Raw genomic sequence first — 13,777 nt, forward strand, 5'->3', positions numbered from 1 at the left:
CCAAGTCAAATTCAATTCCAAGTTTGTTATTTCCAATTTCACCTTTTGTCAGTATTTCATCTTTACAATTAATTACTTTGTCAAATGTAATTTCTTGCATTTCCAATTTTTATCACTATCATCACAATAATATTTGCAAAAATCAATAAAAAAGGAAAAAACTTCCAAATCCTTGTGTTGATTTTAATTTTTTCGTAGTGCCATTAGCTCACCTAGTAAAGTTTTTTTATAGTGGAGCTAGGAACCCAAAAAGGTTTTTATTTTTCAATCATTGAATCCTTCGTCCAATCGTTTTGTTTTCAAGAAGTATAGTTTAACGCGCATTTCATAACCCACAACCATTAAAATCAATTGAGAATAGGGGTGTTCAAAAACCGAACCGGACTGAAATAACCGACCGAACTGATGGATTTCGGTTCGGGTTTCGGTCTATTAGGTTCGGTTTCGGTTTTATTTTTTATAATATTTCGGTTCGGTTTTTAAATCAAATTTACCGAATTAATCGAATAGACCGAAATAAATTAAATATAATTAGAAATTAGATTTATTATATAATTAGTGTATGTCATTTGTTGTTCTAAGTTATCTTTGATTTAGAATTATATTATTAGAATCTTTGTTAAGCATGATAGTTTTTGGATTGCATGTAACTGATTATATTATTGGTCTATTTAATGTTTATCTACCAATTTAGTATAATTGTACACTAATTCATATTACATGTAACTGATTATATTATCTTTATTGGTCTATTTAATGTTTGTCTACCAATAATTCATATTTGGAATTAAAATTGGTTTCATTTCTATATAAAATTTTTATGTTTTTTTTTTTTTTTTCTTTCAATCCAAAAAGAAAAAGAAAAAGAAAAATTATTATATATATAAGTAAATACCCAACAACATCATTAATAGTGTAATATTAACCTTACATAAAAATAATTGTTTTTGAATTTTTTTAATATAAGAAAACCAAATAACCGAACCGAACCCACCGAAATAATTCGATCGGTTCGGTTCAGTTATTTATTATTATTTGGTTAGGTTCGATTTTTATTTTTGAGGCTATTCGGTTTTTGGTTATTTCAGTTCGGTTCGGTTTTCAGACCAAACCGACTGATGAATACCTCTAATTGAGAATTAACTTCCCTGGCACGCCCGCACTAATTCACACGAGTCAAGGTTGAAATAGACATATTCACAAAATATATCCAACAACATCTTTCTCTTTTTCTAATCTTTACATCATCATTCTCTGTCTTTCTATGAACATCATCATCCAATTGATCTTTACATTATTATCGCTTCTTGGTTAGATAGGTCATTTTTCCCAAAAACAATCCCCAATACAACATCCAGTGAATCTGACTCGAACTCCAGTGAATCTGACTCGAACTCGACCTTTGTCAGACCCGACTCAGATACCCGTACGAGTGATACTCGAAGTGTGACTGCTTCCACCAGTGCCGGCTCGCTAGTGCCGCGGCTAACACTGCTTTGCACGGAATAAATGAGCCGTATCATTGAATATTGCCCGTCAACAATACACTGTTTGGGGGCATTTCAGTCATTCCATTTTGGCATTTCATCTTATCCCATTTAACTAACTAAATAACAGAACCCGTTTGGCATTTCAGTCGTTCCATTTTCAGAATCCGTTACGAAGTCAGGTGCGCTACACGCTATAATCAACTACACGCGACTCCATCGCAAGCCAAGCCCGCTCTAACTATCACAAGCTCCACGTCAGCTCTTATATTTATGTTGTCGAATAGAATACTGACACGCGTACTATCAAGTGAGCTTACTCCGTACCCATTTGCGCGTATAACTAATTCCTGCGTGCGATAGCAAAACATAACTAAGAAGGCGCGAATTTCACCCCCTTTATATACAGTCTCCTCTCTCTCTTTCTCTAGGATCAAGAAACTTAGAATCGGAGAACTTTCAGGTATCAATGGCTTCTGTTTTATCATCTTTGATTATTTATTTGTATTTTCTGATGTATTATTGCGCTACTTAGTCATCCTCTCACTCTGTACAGTCTTCTCTCTCTCTCTCTCTCTAGGATCAAGAAACGTAGAATCGGAGAATTTTCAGGTATCAATGGCTTCTGTTTTATCATTTTCTATTATTTATTTGTATCTTCTGATGCATTATTGCGGTGCTTAGTCATCGAATTGATAGTAGACTGTTCGTACTCTGATTTTTTGATTTCTGACTTGAAGATTCTGGTTCTTTCAGAGGATTAATACTGGATTTGATGGATCTAAATGTTGACGATGACGCGGCGATCTCCAAGAAATTGGAGCAGAATGAGGTATTGATTTTCGATTTTGATCGCAGCTCTGAAAAAGAAAAGAAAAGAATAACAACAACAAGAAAGAATGCTTCTAGGGTTAAATTTTGGAATTTAAAGATGCAGTATGTGTTTTTTGCAGTTAAATTTGATGCGCATTTTATAGTCAATTTTCGAGTATGAACTTATAATGCTGTTTTTGGATTTTGCATTGCTTTCATTTCCCCTGTCTAGTGATTGTCTTGAAGTAGGATTTTGTTATGTAAAGTGTCGTTGCAGAATGAATTGGTCTCACGCTACGAAGCACCCATACATACTTCTAAGAGATTGACTTACCAAGAATACTCCGGAATACGGATACACGGGAATATGGATAAGCCTGTATACGTGCATAATACAGCAAAACAAGTATCACCTTTTTCTTTTTTCTTTTAATATCTTTTTTTCTTTTTTCTTTTTTCTTTTAACTATGTGATACTGTGGGGATAAGTTTGAGAGTTAATTAATTAGGGATAAAATTTAGGGGTTTTTATTAAATAACTCCACAAAAGTAGGGGTTAATATAAAAAAAATTAAATATAAATCTCTAATATTAATAATTAACTAAACCAATCCGTATTCACCTTTTATTTGAAAAAAACAAAACTAAAAACTAATCATAATGTTTATAGATGATCATAAAAATGTTTAAAAATAATCTTTAAACTTGATAGTTTAAATAGTTTGACATATTAAATCTTCTTGTTTTATGAAAAATGTTCCTGATTATGAAAAGAAAATTTGCATTCTATGCCGATTAATAAGAAAGCACAGCATAAACATTGACCACAAAATTCTGTATGGGTTGACTAACAGAAATGTACTGTTGACTGTTGACCATTCTAATTCTGTATCAGACCTTTTTTTTTTGATAAATAATTCTGTATCAGACCTATTGAAAGAATTATTATTGTCAACTTTCCCAAGGACACACTTGCAAATGAATTTGCAAGTGGGGCCGTCTTAAACTTTTCGGGACCCTCTGCTAAACTTTTATCAAACCGTTAATATTTAATATAATTTTGTATTAAGAAAATATAAAAAGAGAATGAATAATAAGGTTGTGAATTTTGAATAGTTGAATATCTAAATCATATATGCACTCAATGCAGTGAAAAAGTGTAAATAAATCTTATTATATTTTATTATTATTTTTTTAATTTAAGCTAATATCTATATTTGACTAAGTACGCCTTAAATTTCGGGGTCCTTATAGATTTGAGGCCATGTGCGAAAGGGCTCCTTGCACAACCTCATCTACCCCTCTAGGGCGAGGTTTAGTAATTTAAATTAATTTTCTGTAAATTGCCTACTAATCTGTTGACATGGTTGTATTATGTGCTGCTTCTTTATCCTGTTTTCTGAACTATCTATATTGAATTTGATTCCCTGGTATATAATTGTTTCTAGTTTGAAATTCTTTACAAGGGCCTTTTTTGTGATTAAATGTAATTCTCATATTGAGGGTTATTCTTCTTGTATAGGTAGTTCCGAATGATGAAATGGAGGTTGAAAGGGATTCAGATAATTCTGAAGTTATGATTGGTCATGAAAAAATTGATCCATGTTCTAAGGGAAAATCCAAAGTAGATTACACTGATGCGTGTCCAAATCCCATGAAGGTATATCATTAGAACTCTGGCTTAATAAATCCTGCGACCCCCTCAACCTATCCCAAAACGCCAATTTACCCCTCAACTTAAAAAATGTTCTATTGACCCCTATACTTGTTTAAAGTGAGAGGTTAACTTCCTAAAACCACTATAAAAATGTTCTATTGACCCCTATACTTGTTTAAAGTGAAAAATTAATTTTCTAAAATCCATGTGGCGGAGTAATGAGAGGTTTTAGAAAAGTGCAAATGTATACATTTTAAGCAAGTTTAGGAGACTAATAGACACTTCAAAAAAGTCCAGAGAGCTAACAGGTATCTTTAGAGAGTCAATTGGAAAAGCATCAATAGAACATTTTAATAACTCAGGAGTTAGTTGGCGTTTTGGAACAAATTCAGTGGCAGAATGTATTAAGCCTCGGAATTGTATGTTATATCAAGTTAATTTCTCTTTGTTTGTTTGATGATCATTTATTGATTGGGATCGTTGTTGGTCTTTCTTCAGGCTTACATCCTGCACCTCTCAACTTGACTCAAAACGTCAACTGAGCCTTAGACTTTAAAAATGTTCTATTGACTATTATATTTGTTTAAAGTGAACAATTAATTCATGTGGCGGAGTAAGGAGTGATTTTGGAAAAGTTGAAATTTTTACAATTTAAGCAAGTTTAGGGGACACTTAAAAAATGTTTAGCGTGCTATTAGCTATCTTTCAGAGGGTCAATTGCAAGTTGTCCAAAAATTGCAACTAACCCTTTGAACTTCAAAATGTTGCAATTAACACACTCAACTTGCTTATTTGGAATAAATAACCCCTCAAATTCCTCGTGGCTACGTGTGATTGGAACTTCAAAACATTAAAACTAACCCCTACTATCACGCGCTGCCACATGGCATTTGAGGGTTATTTGTCCAAATAAACAAGTTGATGGGATTAGTTGTAACGTCTTGAAGTTTAGAGGTCAGTTGCATTTTTGGGACAAGTTGAGGGGCTGAGGATGTATTAGACCAGGGTCAATAGAACATTTAAGTTCAGGTTAAGTTGGCGTTTTGGGACAAGTTTATTAGCCGTGGAACTCAAGAGCAACTGTATGCTATATCGAGTCGGTTTCTCTGTCTTTGATGACCATTTATTGATTGAGATCGTTGTTTGTCTTTTCTCAGGCTTGTGATATTGGGATTTCTTCTAGTCTAGCAGGATCAGCAGAGAGCATGGATCATCTCAAGGGTTCTGATCTTCGTGATGATGGCAATGATGACTACATGTACGAAGAGTATGAAGATGATTATTTTGCTATCCAATCTCAATTTGATAATGTGGATCTTCCAACTGGAGTAGTAGAGGCATCACTTCCTGATCCCTCTGCAAGGAAGAGAAGCATATCAGATATTGCTGAAACAGAAAGGAAGGAAATCGTTTGTGGCCTTAGTTCAAGCATCCCTGATCCAACGGTAACTGTAGACAACACAAGTCCAGTTGCTGCTGCTGCAGATAGTTCAACGGTAACTGTAGACAACGAAGAAAATAGCATAATTCACAAATATAAGAGCTTTAAACAATTTGACGCTGTGGAGGATTTCTGTGATCATCATTTTAATCGTAAAGATTACTCAAAAGAGCAGGTGAGTAAATTGAAGATTTGCATATATTTATATCTATCTGTTCTCTAATCACAGAAATTATATGTCTCGAAAACTTAAAATTTCTCCTCTCTTTTAGCTGCCTTTGACCTGGGCGAAGAGAATTCAAGAGGAATGGAAAATGCTGAAGACGGGCCTACCAGGTGAACTGAACTTTTTCTTTTTGTTTGGTAAATTAGACCCATGGCGACATAACTTATTTTTAGGGTTTGACCGCTAACTTAAAAAGTAACCTAAAAACCACTTAAATTTATATTTTCTAATATTATGGCCACTAAATTTCAATCAACGTCTCAAAATAACTGTTGATGACCTAAAAATAAAAAATTCCAAGAATTTATAATATTCTCAGCCACTTTAATTCTTCAAAATTTTTGTTTTGAGATCATTTAGGTGAGAGAGTGCATGTTTAGAGAGAGAAAACTCTACAAATGATGATTTTGGAAAATAAAAAGTGTTGTTTCATGGTAAATGCCATTTTAAACAACTTTAATTCTTGAACATTTCCATTTCAAGGTCGTTAACAATTATTTGATGCGTTAATTAAAGTTTAGTCGTTATAATATTAGAAAATGTAAAGTTGAGTAACTTTTGTGTTACGTTTTAAAGCTTAGTGACCATTCCGTGAAAATTAGTAAAGTGAGTGATCTTTCTGATGGGTGACTGAATCTTCATGGTTGTTTCAAGATGGTCACTTAATTTCAATTTTGTTTCAATAAAATTATTTAACTTTGAATTTTGTCTCAATAGAGTCACTCTGACGACTTCAAGAATAAAAAAAAATACCGTTAAAGTGACGTGGCAGCTACATCAGCATAGTCAACTACCACAGCTGATCAAAACGTCAAGTGGCTACCACCTACATGACACGTTGTTGCCACCTGGTTGGCCGAAACGACACGTGTTAGCTAGGTGGCAGTGATGTGTCGTTTCGATCAGTTAGGTGGTAGCACTTATTGTTTCGATCAGCGGTCATAAAAGTCACGTCCTTTTGCTTTTGAAGTTGCGTGATCATTTTGAAACAACCATCAAAATTTAGTAACAGTGCATTTAACCCTCTTTCTGCTTAAGTTGAAAGCACTTCGTTTTGGCTTGTTTCCACAAGCCATTAGTTGGTTAGATTGCTTAACTTCCTTCTCTGAATTTCTTAGATACAATATTTGTTCGAGTTTATGAAACAAGGATGGAACTTTTAAGGGCTGTCATCATCGGACCTGCTGGCACTCCTTACCATGATGGGCTTTTTTTTCTTCGACTGCATTTTCCCCACTACCTATCCTGATCGTCCCCCAGTAAGTATATCATAGTATTCTGTTGCTTGCAATATTATGCATATCCTTTTTGAGTTTAATTGTGACATTCTGCTGTTAGATGGTATATTACTACTCGGGTGGACTTCGATTAAATCCGAACTTGTATGAATGTGGGAAAGTCTGCCTCAGCCTTTTGGGGACCTGGGATGGAGAACACGCTGAGAGGTGGATTCCCGGGATATCAACCATGCTTCAAGTTTTGCTTTCTATTCAAGCTCTCATTCTCAATGCAAACCCCTTCTTCAATGAGCCTGGGAATGATACAGATATAATAGATCCAGCGAGGGACACGGAATCCAGGGAGTACAACGAGAGTGCCTTTATCATGTCGTTGAAGACGATGATATACACACTTCGAAGGCCACCTAAGGTATGATTGCTGTAAAATCTCCATCGTAACAGTATTATTTTCTTATTTTGAGGGTTACCCTCTCTGTTCTCTCACTTGCCTTTGCTAGGATGTTTATTCTTTGCTATAAAAGTTAAACATATGCTTTCCATTAGGGGTGTTAAAACGGACTGTCATGTCATAATTGTATTATGTGATTGTATATTATACATGCTTAATTTGTATATGATACAAATGCAATAAAATGATAATCGTGTCAAGTGGGTTGTTTCTGTAAACCGTGCAATAAATTGGCTGCCTAAGCCTTATTCCAGGAACTCTAATCACTCATAGGCCTTTTGTTCTGTTTATGAGCAACACCATTAGGTATTGCCCTTACATGTTAGAACTGAAATCCATTGATTGCTTGTGTTTTGCTTAAAATGTTTGAGATGTACATTTAAGTGTCAATAGACATTTTTGTTGACACAATTCCGAAACTGTGGTCTCCGTTGAGAATAGATTTTTGGGGAAAGTAAAAGAAAACAGCCGTGGTTTTGCATTTTCATACTTTGAGAGTTGGAATTTTTCGTGAGAAAATGGTAAATGTGGTTTACGTTGTAGGCAAAAAAAAAAAAAAAAAAAAAAAAAGAAATTTTTAATAACACTGTTAAATCAGAGTGGATTTTTGGTGTCACTGTTGAAGTTGATGACCTAGCGGAGATGATTTTTTCTTCAATCAATCTCCTTTCGTGATAAAAAAAGAAGAATTAGCACATGAGAAGAGAAATTTCAAAATAGTAGCCAAGATAAATTTCATTGTGTGCTCTCAATCGGCAGAAATCTTGAAGTGGTATGGGTTACATAGTTGTTAATAGCGACAAAATTAAGGGTCAAAATGGCCCTCAAACCTAGGCAGTTAGGGTCAATATGTCAAAATTTGCCAACTTGAGGGTTTGAGTTGATATCTAAACTTCGATTTGAACTAAATTGATCATGATTGCAAACTTTAAGAACCATTTTGATTAAGAATATTGACATGGTTTCATGTTATTGCATTTTGATTTTAAACTTTACAATTTGTTATATTTTAAATATTTTTATTTATGCTGGTGCTATATACTTTTATTCTTTCACCCTGTGTAGCGCGAGCCAAGGCTCCATGACCCCCTGCTGCTCTGTTTCATGCTTGCACTTGCATTGCATTACATTACTGCTAGATACTGAAATGTTGTACATTCCAAAACTAATCACTGTGGGTTGTTTCCCTTGCAGTATTTTGAGGACTTTGTCGTAGGCTATTTCCAAACCCGCGCACGCGACATTCTAACAGCATGCAAAGCGTACGAGAGTGGCGCTACCGTTGGTTCTGTCACAGTTACTGACGGAGTAGCTGATATTGATGCAAATCAAATGAGCTCTTCCGATACACTCAGAGGAACATTAACAGATTTTATAAACTTTCTTGTTTTAAACTTCAAATTATACGGATCAATCGATTGCGAGGAGTTTAAGACAGATAAGATTGGGTTATTGTGGGAGAATTACCAGTAATCAAATTTTGGGATATTACATTGATGTTGGGATATTACTTTCCGTATATTGAAGTTACCAATTTTGTCTCTGGTTTATTGTTATTATCTGATCTGAATAGAGAAATGTTGGATTAATTGTTAGTTTGAGGGGCTATCAACGAGCCGGCCTTAAATATAACAAAATTATAATATTCATGAACAAGCTTGTGAGCAAGTTTGGTTCATTTTTTTTTAATAAATAGTATTTATGGAATTTAAAAAAACATAGTTTTGTGTAAACTTTTAGTTTAATATTGTAGGTTTCACAAGCGAAATCCGTTAATAAAATTAACGAGTTATTTGCGAGCAAAACTCGTGAGTAGCTCACGAACAAGAAGCTCAAGCTCAAAATTTAATTGGTCGCTAATAGGCTCTTTTCTTGTAGTGGCTGTCCGTTCTTTCTGACCCGGTACAACTTGAGAGGGTGATAAGGATTGGTACATGACTAAGAGTACCCTATTAGCTTACTATTAGGGTGATAAGGATTGGGACAAGCCATGCACACATTATGCGTGGTGTCTAAGTAGTGTCCAAGTAGAATACTATTAACTTGATGATTATCAAAAGTAGAGTCGTATTAGGAATTCTCTCTTGTAAACTTCTCTTAGCTTTTAGATTATTTGTATGCATAAATACTAAGTTCATAATCAATGAATGTTACGGCAAAGTTCATAATCATTATAGCTAAAACCATAAAGAGTTCAAGAGCCTTAAGGTACTGTATTCCTAAATTATTGTGACTCCACATACTTTATTCCTCTCACCATCTCAAAAGTTTCTTTCTTCGTAACAAATTAAGAAGAATTAGTGAATACTTTGCTTCCACGGTGCAAATCAAAGAAAAACAAATAATACCTTTGAGAAACATGTTTTCAGCACGAGCTATTAGGCCAATAGATTTGGAATAACCCTATCATCATTAATGACAAAGATTAAGATTAATTAGTTTGGAGAAAAAATTTAGGGTTTGAAGAGAAATGGCGGATCTCCATCTTGCTCTATTTCTCATACTAATTAATCTTGTGCTATTTCCACTTGTGAGTGCTTATCACGGCAGATCTCCATCTCCAGCTCCATCTCCAACGCGTATGGCAATGGCAACAACAATGCGGAACACATCTCCATCTCCGTCTCAGTCTCCAAAGCATATGGGAAAGGCAATGCCGACGACGATTGAAAGATGCCCAAGGGATGCCCTTAAACTAGGTGTTTGTGTGCATCTGTGGAGTCCATCACTTGGCATAACCATAGGCGACCCTCCAGCCAAACCTTGTTGCGCTATCCTCTTTGGGCTTTTTGATCTTGAGGCTGCTATTTGCCTTTGCACCGCCATCAAAGCTAATATTTTTGGTGTCAACATGAACATTCCCATTGCATTCACCTTTCTTCTTAATGTCTGTGACATCAAGATTCCTCCAGGTTATATTTGTTGACACGCACGCATGTATCCCATGGTTTTCTTAGTTTTCAATGCATAATGATACTCTTTCTTTGTCTGAAAGTTATGTAAATTTGTATATTCTTAACTATAACTTATGTAAATTTGTATATAAAGTATATTCGTTTCGATAATCATGTTTCTTTAGTTATGTTTCTTTGGTGTATGGCCGGTCAAACTAGTTAAATCTGCCAACTTATCATTTTTTATTCAAATTTTTAGTAAAAATAGGACCCACAAATTATAAAAAAAAATTAACTTTTAACTTTTATCTTCTCCCCCTTTTCAAATTTCTTTCTCTCTAACCCCTCTCTTCAAATTTCTTTCTCTCTCTTCATTACTTTGGTAATAGTTGAGTTCGAAGTTCAAGAGTTATTCATTGCTGGATAAAATAAAGATCCAAGTTCAATCTGCCAATGGAGGAGAAGTAAAGTATCCATTACATCAAATCTAATAAAACTTATTACAAATAAAAAGGAAAGAAAGAGAGGAGTTAGAGAGAGAAAGGGAAAGATAGAGAGAGAAAAGATTCACAGAGAAAGGGAAAGATGGAGGAATGAAAGAGAAAGATGGAAAAAGAGACAAATAATAAGGGTATTTTAGACATTTCAATTTTGAGGATCCCACATTTTTTAATGGAAGAGATGAAAAAGAATGACGTGTCGCGTTGACTGACGTTGACCGGTCATTTTTACCTGATGTACACCACAGTGGGAGGTCACCTATAAGTTCATACATATTAGTGAGACAAATTGAAGGTTGTACACCAAACTGTGAAATAGAGCAAAAGTTGTACACCATTGATGAAATTTACCCATATTAATAAATATAATTGTTTTTTAGATGTAAGACGTGAGATTTAAACTCCAATCTTTTATTTTTTAACCATTGAATGATACTACTAAACTATTTTATTCTTATTAATTAAGGTTCAATTTGTTCAATTTTTAGATAGGTGATTTATTAAATTTATACTTAGTTAAATTTGTAATATTTTTCTTTTATTTATTGATTCTTAATGGGTAAAGGTACCCGCGGGTACCCACGAATAAAATGAAACGGGTATGGGATGCAAAAACTATACCCGTTAGGGTAATGAGACGAGTACGGGTAATTAAAAAATAAAAGGGTAAGGGTTTGGGATTGACATTACCCGCGGGTACTCTACCCGTTCTCATCCCTAATTATGATCATTAAATTTTGCACTTTATTAAAATAGTAACTTTTTTTTTTAATCATTAACCAATATTATCACTTCAATGGTAGATAACATTCTATTGTAGAGTTGATTGAAATGATATTCTAAGAGTTTTTAATTTTTTGAACTTCTCAATGGTTGGTTTCACAAGCGAAATTTATGAATAAAATTAACAAGTTGTTCGCGAGCAAAACTCGTGAATAGCTTACGAACAATAAGTTGAGCTCAAGCTTGAGTTCATCAACTTATTGACGAACTGAGCATGAGCAGGCCAAAGGTCAACTTGATTATAGTCCTAAAAGTGAGAAATGATTGATTAAGTTATTAATTTGATCAACATTTTTTCACTGTTATAAAAACCGAACCGGATCGGCCAGTCGGAAACCGGCCAGGAGTTTTGAAAATGGAGATTTAAAAATAAAAAATAATGGTTTCATAGAAAATATGATTCTAAACAATTTTTATTTAACTTTACCATTTGAAGGGTATCATGAGTCACCTTCACTTGGTCAATTGTAAAAAGAAAAAAAGGGTTATTATGTTAGCAAGTGGAGTTTACGAGTCATAATATTTGGTTTTGAAGTTGAAGGATCATAATAAAAGTAAGGGTAAAATTGAGGGATCATGATTATTAGTTTGACGGCTGTAAATGAGCCGAGCCAAGCCGATAAAAGTTTGACTATATTCGGCTCGATTCATAGATGATCCGAGTTTAAATATGACGAAACTTGATTCGAAAGTTCGCAAATAGGTTTGGTTATAGGTTTATATACTAGTACGATTATAATGTTGATAACATCGAGATATTAACCCGAGGACTAAAATGGATATTCACCTCAAGAACGCCGCGTAGTGATCCCCAAAGGGGAGCTGACAGGCGGATCTCCACGGATCTGCTCTGAGAGATCCGCTGGCGGACCTATGAGGTGAATCTCTTCATTCACCTGATTCGCCACTATAACGGCTAGCCGCCGACTCGGCCATAAAGATCATTAATGAGTTATCAATTAGCTAACTGCCAGGTTAAAGATAACTCGTAACCGCCATTAATGGAGCATTAATGGAGACTTTCTAGTTACCTGAAGGTTACGACTTCTCAGCTATATATAGCCTGATTCCCTAGGCTATCAAGGTACACATTCTCACAACCTTTGTCAATTCAGTTTGTTTCCTTGATTCATCTCACTGACTTTGGCATCGGAGCTTCCCCCCGTCGAACCCAACGACGCCCCCACAGGGACGGAAGTTGATCAGAATTTCTCTACTTGTTATCAATTGGTGCGGTGAACGTGGAATCCTTAACCAAACAAAGGGTTTTTCGTTCACACTAAAAAACTATGACAAACGGAGATCAAAATCCCTCCTCAGGGATTGAAACACCATTAGTTACACCGTCTAGTGCTGGCCGCACTGATTCAACTGCTCCTGCAACGCACGTCGAAAATAGTATGCCTCCAGATGCTTTCATCAATATGTGTGCCCAAGCAATTGGAGAGCGGTTTGGAACCGAGACAGGGAATCGCATGCGGTCATTTATGACCCTCCCTCCATATTGGAGCATGGCGTCCACATCGGCCGTATCATCTTGGCCTTTGTTAAGCTTTGGACCGGGCGCCCAAAGTTCTTCATTCCTCCAAGCTCATAACACGGATTCTATGATAACCACCACGACGTCGACTAGCGAACGGCAAATCAATCGTGAGTTATTTCCTGATGGCGCTGAAGGAAGTTAAAGAAATAATTCATCCTTACCGGGTGGATCCACGGGACCAGGATTAAATCTGAATGGACCCAATATTCCCAGGCGTCCACGGACGAATCTCCCCCTTGGCGGATCCAAAAGGCGAACACACAAAAAGCATAGAAAGGAGAAAGGCAGGCGGTCCAGGTCACCTTCGCCTCGACGACCGAGATCCTCCCATCGTGGTAGATCACCCCCATCTACTGGTCGTAGACGGAGTAAAAGGCCAAGAGAGACACCCCATCCAAGTGGGCCACCACCACCACCTTCTGGAACTGTTGGACACATCCCGTCAGGAAGCTAGGGAGGGGGAAACAGACCGGCTCCCCCTGGCGGAGGAGGCGGAGGTGGCGGAGGAGGAGGTAGTGGAGGAGGGGGCGGACGCGGTAACAAAGGAGAGCATTCGCCATCAGACCCATCATCTGAATCAAGCTCTTCTTCTTCTTCCCCAAGCAGATCGCCACGAAGAGGTCGCCCCAGGGCGGATCCGGAAAATTTTGATGATAGAGTTAGAGCTCTGGTGCTCCGTATGAATGAAGAAAATGTCAGGCATAACCCGTTCGCCAATAGGGATTCGCCTTTCGCAGCTTGGATC

At 36.0% G+C, this 13,777-nt stretch overlaps 1 pseudogene; it reads left to right on the top strand.

Annotated features, from left to right (window-relative positions):
* The first annotated feature begins 986 nt into the window (after positions 1-986).
* Positions 987-8,943, top strand: LOC136228826 (putative ubiquitin-conjugating enzyme E2 38; annotated as a pseudogene).
* Positions 8,944-13,777: the final 4,834 nt, after the last annotated feature.

The sequence above is a fragment of the Euphorbia lathyris genome, chromosome 5 (genome assembly GCF_963576675.1).
Source record: "Euphorbia lathyris chromosome 5, ddEupLath1.1, whole genome shotgun sequence".
NCBI lineage: Eukaryota > Viridiplantae > Streptophyta > Magnoliopsida > Malpighiales > Euphorbiaceae > Euphorbia > Euphorbia lathyris.